We start from the raw sequence: 13,903 nt of genomic DNA on the forward strand, positions 1-13,903 counted from the left end.
CGTAGTTTTACGTAAGAAAAAGCTGAACTCAGTTGTGTCTCTCCTAAGTATGACATAATATTTTCATTAGGTTCCAGGTACACCATTATGTGTTAAAAGTGGAATGCCTTCCAGGTATTTAAGCAACAAGTATTTTAATACAATTCATTGCAATCATTTTTGCTTTGCTTCTGAATCCAGAACGTAAATGAAGACCAGTCCCTTTTTGTTTTCTTCCTCATCTACTAGCGGCTCATTGCAGTGATGTCAATCCTTACAAAGAGCAACATTTAGCTTTTAGTAAGGATTTAACACTCTTCCTCTCCCTTCTATTTATGATCCATTTCTTTCTTAATAGGCCAAATGACAGTTCTTTTCAAGCATACTTAGAAAGGCAACAGAGCCTTTTTCAGAAAGAGGTCATGCTTCTGTTTTTTAGTTTGAATTCGATACTGTTTCATGAATTGCAGGATATGAAAGATAAGGAAGTGGGTCCAGTGGTCAGGTTTTACCTGCCCACCCGGACTGTGCCCTGAGGTCAAACTCCTGATATTTGCTGTTTGGTACAGAGGAGCTGATGACAGGTAGGGGCTGATACAAGGGGGAAAGCTTGAACCATATCAAAGCTAAAAGGCAAGAGAATTGGGACTCAGTGAGAGACTGTAGCTAAAAGATGGATCAGCAGGGTTGCCCTCTTTTTAAAAAGTAGCTGACCTGTGAGGGAAAAGACTTTATCGTCCTGCCAATCACATGCTTACTAATGGAAGCCAGTTATCTCAACAACAGCTTACTCTTTTCTGTGTGATTTCATGGCAACGGGCAAGATTAGTAGGAGCATGGGGTAGCCTTTGCTGGTTATTTCTGACACAAATTAATAAATGTAGCACGCACTGCAGTTAACTGTATAGTTTTGGTGCTTTGAAGACACATTCAGGGCTGTTTCAGGCTTGATGTAGATAGCACTTCTGCGTAGGAAATAGCATGAAACAGCTGATGTATGTGCTGTAACATACATGACTACCTATATCAGCTTTTGCTAACTGGGTGCCCTCCAAGTGTTTTAGACTACAACTCCCATCAGCACCAGCTAGCACAGCTGGCTGACACTGTTGTTTTGCATGCCATTTTGCATGCTATTTTCATTTTAAAATTTTGTCAGAGTGGACATGGGCCTCATAGTGGCTGAAAACTGGAGCAAGAATCCAAAAGTGAAAATGGCTGCCTCTAAAGAACCACATGAAACATGTTCCTTTGTTCTCAGCAACCTGCTGTAATAATAATTTAACTGTTGCACAGAATATATTCCTCCATAGCTGATCTAGAACGACTAAAGTGAGAAGTAGAAATTAATTGGTAATTCCTTATGGAATGACTATAGCAAAGTTGTTCCAGTTCCAGACATATTCTTGCAGAAATCCACAGATAAAGCCTTCTTGAGCTATTGATTGCAAACTTTTGTATATATATGCATCCTAAATAAATACTTTTTCCAGAGTTGTTTGTATGGGTGGTATTAGATGATGGAAAAATCAATTATTCTTTTCTACAACCAAATGGTCCTTATTCCTAAGTAAATGTATTTTAGTATCAGGGAGGCAGAAGCAAACACCATTTTGTTCCTGTAGCTATGGCAGCAAGTTTTAAATGAATTTTTATAATGTGAAACTGCACATACTCAATGTCGTTAATTTGCCAACTCTGTTTTTTTAAAGTGTGCTGCTGTTGTTTTTTTCTGCTGTAAATAGGAATGTCAAAGCAGCTGGATAGAATGGACTGTTGGTTGTGCGGTGGTAGGGAAAGAAAATTGTATGCTTCAAAACTGGTAACATTCTGGTTATCTAAAGGGGGAATCTCTATAAAACCATTAAGTCCAGGGTCTAAAATGATCTAGTGCTGCACAACTGAACCCAGTGCTGACTGACTTGTGATTTATAACTTGATGTACAGAGATGCACAATTCTTTGTTTTTCAAAGCCTGGTAACTTAAATATCCAAAAGTGACCAAAGGCTATATAGCACATTCAATTGATTTGGTAGGCAGGCCTTCGATTTTAACAGACTGAAATTTGCAGGAATTGCTTGCCAGGATTGGAAACTGTGATTATGCAAATAGGTATTAGAAGGAGAAGGCTGGTATAATTGTTGTTGGTGCCACACAGACACTAAAGCCTAGATGTTCAGAGCTGGAAGGCCACAAATGGACCTACCTGTGACTGTCAAACTCCCGCTCAACTCAAATGTAAAATAGTTAACCTAACATTTAAAAAAGCATATATTGTCCCATAGATTGGCCTTAATACCTGAAGACTGGGAAGCGCCCAAGGTAACAACATGTTTTAAAAAAAGAGGTGCAGGAAATTACTGGCAACCAAAATGATTAGGAGACTGAGGCAACTCTTCAGAGATTACAATGGTCAGGACTTTTTAACGTAGAAAAAAGGGAGTAAAAGGTGAGGGGACATGAAGTTATCTGTGGTGTGGAAAAACTGGACAGAAACAAGTTTGCCTCCCTCACAATACTAGAAGCCATTGGGATCATCAACTGAAGCTAAAAGAGTGAGGATAAACAAAAGGCAAGTGCTACTTAACATAGTTAAACTGTGGAATTTGCTGCCCCACAAGATGTGATGGGGATGGTCCAACTTAGTTGGCTTTAAAAGAGGTTTAGACTAGTTAATGAAGGATAAAGCTATCAATGAAGCAAATGGCCATCACGACACCTCCAGTATCACAGGCAGAATGCCTCTCAACAGTGGGAGAAAGCTATTGCCCTCATGCAGTGTTCTTGAGCTTGGCCACTGTGGTAAACCAGATTATGCAGGCTCAGGAGATCTCTTCTTATTTTCTTATGTTCTTACGCATCTGCTGTCCTTCTAGAGTCAGCAGGATTTCCTTAAGTAGCCAGGTATTTGGCATCAAGGACCAATTATTATCCACTTGACCGTACTGGGTTCTAGAAGTTGTTCAAAACAGCTGCGGTTAAGACCTGTTATCCATTCACTCAGTATGATGTACACTCCTCTTCAGGGTAGCTAATGTGAGAAAAAGGTACAGTGGCTTTGTGAAATCCAGTCCCAACTGTTTATCAGAGGGCCGAAAGGTTATGAACAAGTGTACATTTTTGTAGGTGCATTCCGTCCTGTAATTCTAATGTTGAATAGAAATATTAACACATGCTGAAACATGTGAAATAGCTTACTGCCTAAGTGTTCACATGCTTGCCAGATACTGTTGTCTTTGTACTGATAGTCAGTGGGTAGCTCAGTTGGTTAGATCATGGTGCTGATAACACCAAGGTTGCAGGTTCACTCTCCATATGGATATAACTGCATTGCAGGGGGTTGAACTAGATGATCCTCAGGCTCCCTTCCAACTCTGCAGTTCTATGATTCTATGTATTGGTTAATGGCTTTGGCTACTGGTTGCTCTGAGGGGGTTTCTGCCTTGGCTTCTAAACTTCATGCCCCCCCCCCCCCATTTGCCCATCTTATACTGATATGCTTGTTTTTCAATTTAAGAAGTAATTTGCTGTCGGATACTGTGCTATATACTTTGCTAAAGGCACAGAAAATAAGATCAACTCTGTTTCCTTTGTCCAATATAAAGTTTGGTCTCTATTTTTGCATTCTTGCTGACTTGCATCTCATTGCTCTTCTATTAAGCTTGGGAAGCAGCCTAAATCGTAGATACTTCCTGTAATTGGAAGCATTCTAAGCTTACAATTAATGGAACTTGTTCTGTGTAGCTAGACGCACTTTCAAATAAATCCAGAATAATGTACAAACTAGAAATACTCAACTGAAAGGAGCTGAAAGTTCAAATGACGTAGAAATTATTCCCAGTAAGCTTAATTTAACTAAGCCAATAATACACCTTAAACTTCTTTTGAGCTCAAATTACTTTAATGAAGGTGTTAATTACTGAGGGATTAACACTACTTCCAAGTGATAATGGATGGAGTCCATCAATAGTGGGTTAGAATAATATGGTTTTAGGGAACACAAGAATTTACCAAAGGATTACTTGCCAGGAATGGATGCTATTTCAAAGTAGAGGCAGGTCATAAGTGATGTGTGTTTTCCCCCTTAAATCGCAGCAGGCTTGAATGAGGGAAAGAAATTATCTCTCCATTGTGAGGGCAAAATATTTCTCTTTTTGGCACAGTTCAACAAAAGCAAAAATAACTGAATTTATCAATCCCTAATAGCTTTAGCTGACAGGATGCCAAAGGCAACTCATTCATGAAGTCAATATTGGAAAGATATGGGGAAATTAAAATAATCAACTACCTGTATATGGAAGTGTTATTTACATATTTTGAAAATGTACTGCGTAGGGAAGACAGCAGGTACAGAGTTCTAGAGTGAAAAGTAGCAATTCAATCTTACAATTTAACCATTTAAAATTTATAGCAATTAAGATTGCATGCTATATTTCAAGCATTTGTTCACCTGAATGTATTAATGGAACACAGCCGGTCACAACTGTGCTGTGACCTTTTTGTTTCTAAAGGTGGAAGCAAAGAGATTCCCCGGACCTCTTGCATGGTATCTGCAGGGATCCACCCTATCAATATTTGCTGATGACTCTTCTCCAGACAAAGTTCCTATAGTGACAGTGGTTACCAAGTAACTGAACTGCAATTGTGAGCTGCACAGGAGAAATCCAACCCAACGCAATCATGAGAAGATGGAAGCCATGTTGGCTGGCAAGCCCTGCTACCTCAGGGAGATTGCAGTTCCCCTCATACTGGGTTACCTTTCCCTGTCACTCAGGTTCATTGCCTTGGAAGCTGTTGGATCTTAGCACTTCACCCGCCTTCTGGAGAGGCTTTCTGTATCTGCCATAGATTGTAGGAAGAACTACAGTGTGTCAAAACATCTGGTTTCAGTGCTTTGGTATATCAGTCAGCACAAGATGCCTCAGAGGAATTGCCAGGACTTACTAAATACCAGATGTGCTGAATCCCTGTTCTTTCTCAAACCACTCGTACTGGGCTTAATGGCCACTGAACTCAATCTAGTGCCAGCTGGCTACTCATGCTATCAAGTTTTAGTGTTCCTAATTCGAGGTTTGCTATTAGTGGTGCTGGAAAATAACAGTCTCTACTGCTTATGCTGCTCTACTTACTAAAGTTACTGGAGTCTCAAGTGACTTCTGTGTGGTTGGGAGTGCTTACGACCAGTTTAGGCTGGTTCACCAGCTATGGCTGTTCGTGGACCAGGATAGCCTGGCCCCAGTTGTCCACATTTTGGTGACCTCCTGTTTCGAGTGCCGAAATGTGCTCTGTGTGGGGCAGCTCTTGAAGGCAACCCAGAGGCAGCAGCTAGTTGCAGAACCTAGCTGGTGGGTTGTTAAGCGGAGCAGCCTGATAGGACTTTGTGTCACCAGTCCTGAAAGCACAACAAGTGGCTACCAGGTCCAAAACGTTAGTATAGCAACGTTCTGGGGATAGTGCTTAAAGCTAAAATGGTGTGTAGTCAAAACACAATGGGTGCAATGGCAAGTGGGATTGCAACTTACCGGTACCTAAATGCCTGTAAGTTGCAGGCTTACTGTACCATTGTTGTTGTTGTTTAGTCGTTTAGTCGTGTCCGACTCTTCGTGACCCCATGGACCAGAGCACGCCAGGCACTTCTGTCCTCCACTGCCTCCCGCAGTTTGGACAGACTCATGCTGATAGCTTCGAGAATACCATCCAACCATCTCATCCTCTGTCGTCCCCTTCTCCTTGTGCCCTCCATCTTTCCCAACATCAGGGTCTTTTCCAGGGAGTCTTCTCTTCTCATGAGGTGACCAAAGTATACTGTTAGCTAAAGGACTCTGGGCCCAAGTTCTTTATAAAGCAGCATCAACCATCTTGGGCCTTGCAATGAGCAAGGGAGGCACTGTTGGTAGTGTCATCCCTGAGTGCTGCCCAGTTTGCACTGGCCTGTATCTGTCCTTCTCATTATTAATGTTTAGAAACAACTTACAAACATTCCTGTTTACCTAGGCTTTTGATGGCTGAATGGTAATCTTGAAGTTGTTGACTGTGAGGGTATGTGGTTTGTTTGTGTGCTTTTTTACATGTTTTGGTTTCATTTTTAATTGTTAGCAGAAGAACTTTGACTAAGTAATAGAGCCATCTACTTTGCTGTAGATGTTCAATCCCTGGCATCTTCAGGTAGGGCTGGGAGAGTTCATTGGCTGAAACCCTGGAGACCCACTGCCAGTGACTGCCTTTAAAAACAAAAAACACCACATTGATGTTTGCCTCATTATGCCAATAAAGGATGAATGAGTGAATAAATAACCGTTTGCTGCCTTGGGCTCCTTTGGAAGAAAGAGCAGGATAGAAATTTAATAAATAAAGAAAACTAACTACTATTTGCTATCTTTTTTTTGTTACTATACTGAAGACAGACTGACTAAATGTGGAAAAGTAATAAGAACGATGCATGACCAAAAATAAAAATGTCACTGAGCAAACTACAGAGTAAGTTCTGAGGAAAAATAATCCACCCCCACAGATCTGTTGTACTAATTCTTTTGACAATTTTGAGGGTGTTCTCCTAAGAATCTGCATGTTGGTGTTATCATTTGTCATTGGTTTCTTCACACACATGCTGAAAAGAAGTTTTTGGTTGCCCCAAAATAATGTGTTTCACCTGAAGAGCACTATTCTTGTGAGGAGAGGCTTTATGGTTGAAGAATGATATTGAATGAAAATTCTGTCATGAGAAATCATTTTGTAAATGGTGCATATGCTTAATATTCAGTAGTTTTTGAGGTATTACCATTAGTCACTTAAGTTTTTAATGCTGCTTGCAAGCCTGCAATCAAATAGGTTTGATCAGAGTGTTAATAATTTGATATATTGTAGGAACTGCTTCAATAAAACATTGTAGTCTCAAAAGTTACTTTTTTATTATTACTTTATTTCTTTTTATTTATATACTGTGTATATGCCCAAATGTCTTCTAAGTGGTTTACAACTATATAATAAAATTGTAATGCTGTTGTCCCGTTGCAATTCACATGGCCACCAATAGGCCACAGCAACTCCAGTGTGAGGACCAAACATCAGGCATCCATGTCGTGAAAGAAAGCCATTTCTTTCATTAAGTTTTTTACAGGCAAAGTTTATGTTGAGTTGTTGGCTGTGTGTGTGTGTGTGTGTGAGAGAGAGAGAGAGAGAGAGAGAGAGAAATTTTTACAGTGTAAAACCTATAATGTCTACCTGGAAGTAAGCCCTGTTGAATTCAGTGGGATTTAGTCCCTGTCAAGTGTCCATACCATTGCAGGCACAATATTCCAAATGAGCATTTGAAGCTTAAACCTGATGTTTTGGGGGCTGGAATCCTACATCTACTTTTACCTGGGAGTAAATATTGTGGAACTCAATAGGACATCCTTCTAAGTCAACATGTATAGGATTGCACTGTCTGTGGTTTTCCCAGCAATTTGTTTAAACCCCAGTTTGTTACATTCCCCATTTATTTGTCAAATTAATTTGTTAATTAACAGCAAAGGGATATAAATCGTGTTAATTAACACAAAATTAAATAAAGATGTGACTTTGCAGCAACATTTCCCCTCCCCAACAGTTGTGGATTATTGCAACTCTTCCGATGAGTGGAGAGTGAAATATGTTTGGAATTTGTCCATGCACTGTTTTAAACATTGTGTTGTAAGTTCTGGAAAATGGTGACCTAAAACACTACTAATCCAACCAACTTTTACCTCTAAAATTGTTTTGTTGCTTTGTGCAAAAGGACTCTGTGTACAGGCTAACGGGCTACACAGAAACAACTTGTCCAGACCCCTTGCCCTTTGAAAACTGTCTGCCAGACGGCTCCTTTTCAAGCTGTAAACTCAAAAAGACAGTTCTTTTGCCACCGGTCCAGCTTATTCTTTAATGATGAGAAAGGAGGCACTACAATTAAACAATGTTTCTTTGTGTTTGTATTCAGGGTTGCTATAGCATAAGTGGTGCCTGCCTTACTCGATTTTATCAACCTTGCGACTTTCTATGACCTTTCTTTAGAAAAAAATAATAATGCTTGACTTCTAAAACAGGATTAGCAAAAGTTGTAGCATCAAAATATTTTCTGGGTATTCTAGCAGAGCAACCGCCTTGTTTGCACAATTCCTACCTAACATCCTGCATTCTCCCCCACCCCCCACCACTTGCATACGGTCCTTAGTTCATTTGAAGTCCTAAGGAATTAGCAGTATATAATATAACAAGACCAGGCATCTCTCAGAATTTACCTCAAGGTCTAGATTTAAAGAAAGCACTCTGCCCTTTGGGGGAATTTAGGTTGTTAAGGATTAGTATGAACCCAAATAACTTTTGACTTTTTCAGAGCAGAACAATTCCCTGTGGTTCAGCTGTCATAACCCCTGAGTTTATGTATTTATATACACTTACAAATGTGTGAGAGATTATATCCCCATTATAGTGACAGCTAATATCTTCACTTAAGGATGTCAATTTGAAACAGATGTACATATCTTAAAAGGAAAGTAAGGGCAATCTATTGTTAATGTTCAGACTTTATCCTTCATTGCAGTATCTAAATAGATTTTACTATTGAATTTTTTTTTTATAAAAATGCATTCCTGTTAATGTGATTGTCCTGTTCTCATATTTATAGCTAATGTACCTCACAGTGTTTAGTAGACCAGTTTAAGACTCTGTTGACACTTAAGATGAAACTACAAAGTCTGATGAAATATATCTTTGAAAATACATCCCTCCTGATACATTTGACGTATCCCACCCCAATTAAAATTGTTTTAGTTGTGCTTTATGCATAGGAACAATTTGTCCTTGTTATAAATTATATATTGTCAGGGAGAATATCTGGATTTTAGTAAGACTGATGTATCTGAACTTACATAAAGAAACAATGAAGAAACTGGACAGAACACACATACCCCCTTTCTCCCTGTTTCTAAAACATTATCTTCATCATTCCATAGACCTGTTCCTTTGGAGAGGGAGGGACTTGTTCCTTTTACTCATTTACATTTCTTGACTGCCCTTCCTTCTAAGGCATGAATGGGGAACCTTTAGCCCTCCAGAAGTTGTTGAACATCCACCAGCTGCAGCAAGTACAGCCATTGGCCAGGGATGATGGGAGTTTGAGTTCAGCAACATCTGGAGGACCAGAAGCTCCCCACACCTGTCATAAGGCACTCAGGTTAACAGATGTGTTTTTGCCTAAGCAGGCTACCACAGATTTTCCTCAAGGAGAATGTGAAAATGTACCAGTGGGTAATATGCCCTGGGGAAGTATCCCAAGGGCCAGATAGAGAGGTTTGGAGAGCCAAATCCCCTGGACCTGAGGTTCCCTTCCCCTGGACTAACATCTGTCTGCTACAGCAGCCATTTCCTCTGAGATCTGCAGTGACCCAGAGCTTCCAGTGCAGAACAGCAGCTGGAACATCTGAAATCTTATGAATGTCTTTGCCCCTCTCTAGTAACCCTTTTCTGTTTTGTTGTCAGATGCTTCAAGAACCTTGGTTAGTAAATAGTGTATAAATATTCTGAAACATTTAGCAATCTAAACCTACAGGGCTCAACAGGTAGTTGAAAGACTCTTTTACTTGAGTGCTGCTGGTTTCCTTGTTCATTGACTACAGTTTTGAATGGGTTTGTGTTGTGCCGTGTTTGAGACAGCGGTAATCCCATATTCAGCTCTCTGTCAAATTCTGTATGTAATGGCTCTGAAATGTTTTCTGATTAAATCAGGGATGCTAGTCATATTCGTTGTTGGCCAAAAAAAAATATAAAATTGTCTTGTATATAAAGACATAAAGTCTCATAGCGAACATAGTTCACAATTGCATATGTTTAGCAGGGGTTACTTTAGGAGGAAACGTTGGCCAGCCTTTTAGGTTTTTAATTAAGAAGGTCACAATCAATTATAGCTGAATTTCAAAGAATTTAGCAATTAGCTGTAATCTGCAGTTCCCAGCGGGAGGCTTTCATACTATTAAAAAGAGATTGTTTCCATCTCTGATCAAAGCCAAAATAAAACTAACAAGATTATAAAATATTTTGTGTGTCTTATGCAGCACACTATACCGCTGTGTTAGTGATCGGGGTTTTCTTTTATTTTTTAATGCTATCTTTTGGTTTGATTTATTTTTTAACATTTTATGTGTAGAGGCCAGTACTTCATGAATGGTGACAACTTATCTGTTCCATTAAGCAAGTGGAGCAATTTGGCCTTTTCCTTTTCCCTTTTTTTAAAAAGAGTATGTGAATAGCTTTGAATATTTTAAAGTAAATAATAAAAATGCAGTCTACGGTAACCTAAAGTTTTTGACATAAGTATTCATGTCATCGAAGTTAAAGTAAGCTGAACTGATGGGTTCTTTCAACGATCTAGGGTATGTGCCGAGTTTTGTACTTTTTTTTAAAAAAAAAGTTCTAATTTGCACTTTCCAATGAATTTAAACTTTCTAGATTTGTACCTACTTAAAAGAATGTTTGTGACCTTTTGACCCTTTTGTTATCCCTAATTCAGAAAGGCCTTTATTCTGTAAAAGCTTAGGTATTAAAAAAGAAAGAGAGAAAGAAGAGCGAAAAAGAGAGGGGGGGCGACGTTAATGGCATAACAGTCCTTTCTGGTCATCCTGTGTAAGATGTTTATGCAAAATGTCAATAGAAGCAATTGGCCTAACAGTGTGACAACTTACTTTGCTTGGAAATGGGCTAATCTCCTGTTTGGGTTATCCAGAGGTCAGGTAGGGATTTCTTTCCTCGCTCCCCATAGTGCAGGGCTATACACTTTTACAAGCTTTGTTGGGCTGAGGCCCAAATCTTCCCTACCCTGATGAGTCCCGGTTATCTGCCAAGGAAAAAAGCATGCTTATCCCTGAGCACCACAAGTAAAGCCCCGTTTATTTTAATGGAGCTTGTTTCCAAATAAAAGTGCACCTTGGGTCTCAACTTTGGTGTGCATTTAGTTACCCCTGAACGTGCACCCCTCTTTTGCATGCAAAGGATGCATTCACCCCACAACTAATGGGCAATTTTTATCCTCCTTTATTATGTTAAGTTAAGCGGCAGAAACCCTGTCCCGTTAACAAACTCAGAGGGGAATGGGTGTGCATATTTATACAAGTACCTGAGTTTAGGATTGGAGTGCCAAACATACATGTTTTCTGCCCCTTGAAAATGGTTCCGCTTTAACATGTGCTTCCTTTGCTTCTAGAGGGGGACTAGCTGATATTATCATCCATTCTTTCAAAGAATTCATTAGAGGCCTAGTCCTGTCCCTTCCTGAAGTTCATGTGGAAATCCCGCCCCCATCAAACATTGTCGTCCTTCAGAGCTTGCCACCACTGCCCTGTCACAGCAGGCTGGAACTCAATAAGTGCTCAGGCAAGCATGGAGGGCCGTGAAATAGGCCTTGGCAGGTTGCATGCTGTGAACTCCTGGCTCAGTGAATCAGCTTCTGTGTGTTTTTATAACAGCCTTTTTTCCCCTCTGTTAATTACGCCCAGAGGCTGTTGAAAGGCAGCATTTACCTGTTGAAACAGACTAAGCAGCAAGTGTTCTGACATGTTTATCAGGCAAATTGTATCTGACAAAAGGTAATTACACATGCAATCAGGTCTAGAAGTATCTGATTGATTACAGGTTAATAATAAAACTGTTTAGCATTGGGTACAATTTTTTGGTTGGAGGAAAGTTGTGTAAATCTGAATAACTAGTACTCAAGGGTATAAATATTTTGGGATGTGGACTTTAACTCATAACCTTTTTAAACAACAACAGATATTCAACTTACAACTTCTATTGGACAACTTCTTTGTGGACATTTCAGTCCATTTCTGTTAATTAAAATTAATCTGTAAATGAGCTTCTCGCTGTATATAGAACCTTATCTTCTTTAATTATTTTGGAGTTTGATCATGAATGAATCCAGCACATATGGCATTTCCATTGTTGCTTTTCTTTCCCAGCCAACTGTCTTGAAGGATCTGTACTCCTCAAAGGACTATCTACAAAGAATACTGTATGGCTTTTATGTGTGGGACTTGAATATACCTGAAAGAGCAGGCTAGTGGGACATCACTATATGTGGAGTAGCTTACACATGACTGTGTTCCTATATAATGCATCACAGTGAGTTTCTCATTTATACATTAAAAAAATGACATTCAGTGCAAGGTCACCTATGTCTGAAGAATAGCTGAAATGTTGGCCAAAATCACTTAAGGACAATGAGAGTTAACAAATAATCTGGATAAAAATTCAGCCTTCTACCTACAGTCTTCAAACTGAACCTAAAGGAATCTAGTGACAGGAAAGAAAATCCTAAACCACAAAGGTTATTCAAAGCAAGCAACAAATGTCCTTTTTATCTTGCAACTAAATCGCTGAGTGGTGTATTTGAAGATGTGAATTAGGTTCAAATAGTGGGGCACATAACTTGGGGTCAGCTATAGGAATTCCTCACACAAATGTCTTCCCACATATTCTTTTGTTCTTTTGATACTAGTCAGGCTGCAGGGTTCAGCCTTAGCTCTTTGAGGGTTCAAATAGCAGGGAGTTAACTCATTACTGGGCAGCCGATACAACAAATGGATTTCCAAGCACCCATATGCTAGAAAGGAACAGAACTTTTAAAAATATAGCTAATTCAAAGACTTCTCTTGGATCTAGCACTTACCCCCATGCCTTGCACGAAGATGCCTTTTTAATTTATGGGATCAGGTTTACCAGATTGTCTCTTGACCATCCAGTAGCTGAGATAACTATTCTTATAATATAGACAGACTAGCAGAATGTCAGTCCTAAGCATATTACAGGGAAACAATTGCCACTGATTTCAACCAGTGCATTGGGAACGAATCATTATTAGAAAATATTATTTTAAAATTCAGTTTTGTTCAAATCCTATGTATAAAAGCCATGTACAATTCTTTGTAGATGTTCTCTCATGGAGAGTATTTGATTGTATTTTTATTTATTGTTATAAATTAATAGGCACACCAGGACCTTTGCAGTGAATAATACTTACAGTACTAAGCATAATGCAATGAAGACAACAAAATGTTTGTTAAAATTTTAATGGTATTAAAATCAGAAACTTTAGAGGAACTTTTATAAAGGAAAAATGATTTTGATCAGATCTAGGGCAAACAAGTTATAAGGAGAGATGTATAGAAAATAATAAGTCTTTTAATAGAGGTTTAATGTACTTAGACTTTTGTTAAAAACATTTATTACACTTATTACACTATTTTTTTATACTTTTTTTATTTAGTTAGTTTATATAGGACCATTGTATTGTAGCACTCAAGGGAACTTGCATTAATCTTTGAAAAACAACAAATCCAATTACAAATGTGGGAAATTATATTAGGAGCAGATTGAAACAAATCCACCAACTTAAAAACATAAAAACCATGACAATGACCATTTAAAACAATTAAGACACCTGGGTGGCTCCAGTTAGCCACTGAGAAAATAATACGTTACATTAAAGGCACAATCTTATAATTGAGGTCCACTAGCTGAAGGACTTTACCTGCAGGTACCTACTGTGCTGGCCAATGGTGCATCTCCATCTTGTGGAACAGTTGTTGGCATAGTGCTCTGTTGGCAGAGCTGGAATAGCTCTGCCAGCAAACTTACACTGGCAGCATAGCTAAAGACTGGTACAGTCAAATGGTGGAGTCGCTGCTTGCAGGAAGCGCGAAGCTTGCAGGAAGCGAGAGTGGGAGGCGCAAGGCAACAAGGAAGGTGGTGCTGTGCGAACGCCCTGGTAGAGCCAACATCGTATTGCTGCTGGTATGTTTGCACAGTGCTGACCTCCCTGTCCGCAGAAGGTCAAATAAGAACCACCACCACTCCCCACCCCACCATTCATTACTTATATATATATATATTTTAATAATTATTTTCCAATATACA

General features: G+C 39.2%; 1 protein-coding gene across 12 annotated transcripts in view; it reads left to right on the plus strand.

Annotated features, from left to right (window-relative positions):
• The window catches only part of EXOC6 (exocyst complex component 6), a gene marked incomplete at its 3' end in the record, with an annotated part of 99,865 nt that overhangs the window by 69,763 nt on the left and 16,199 nt on the right, over positions 1-13,903 (plus strand). The window lies entirely within an intron of this gene.

Source organism: Podarcis pityusensis, assembly GCF_964106645.2.
Source record: "Podarcis pityusensis genome assembly, chromosome: 5".
Lineage (NCBI taxonomy): Eukaryota > Metazoa > Chordata > Lepidosauria > Squamata > Lacertidae > Podarcis > Podarcis pityusensis.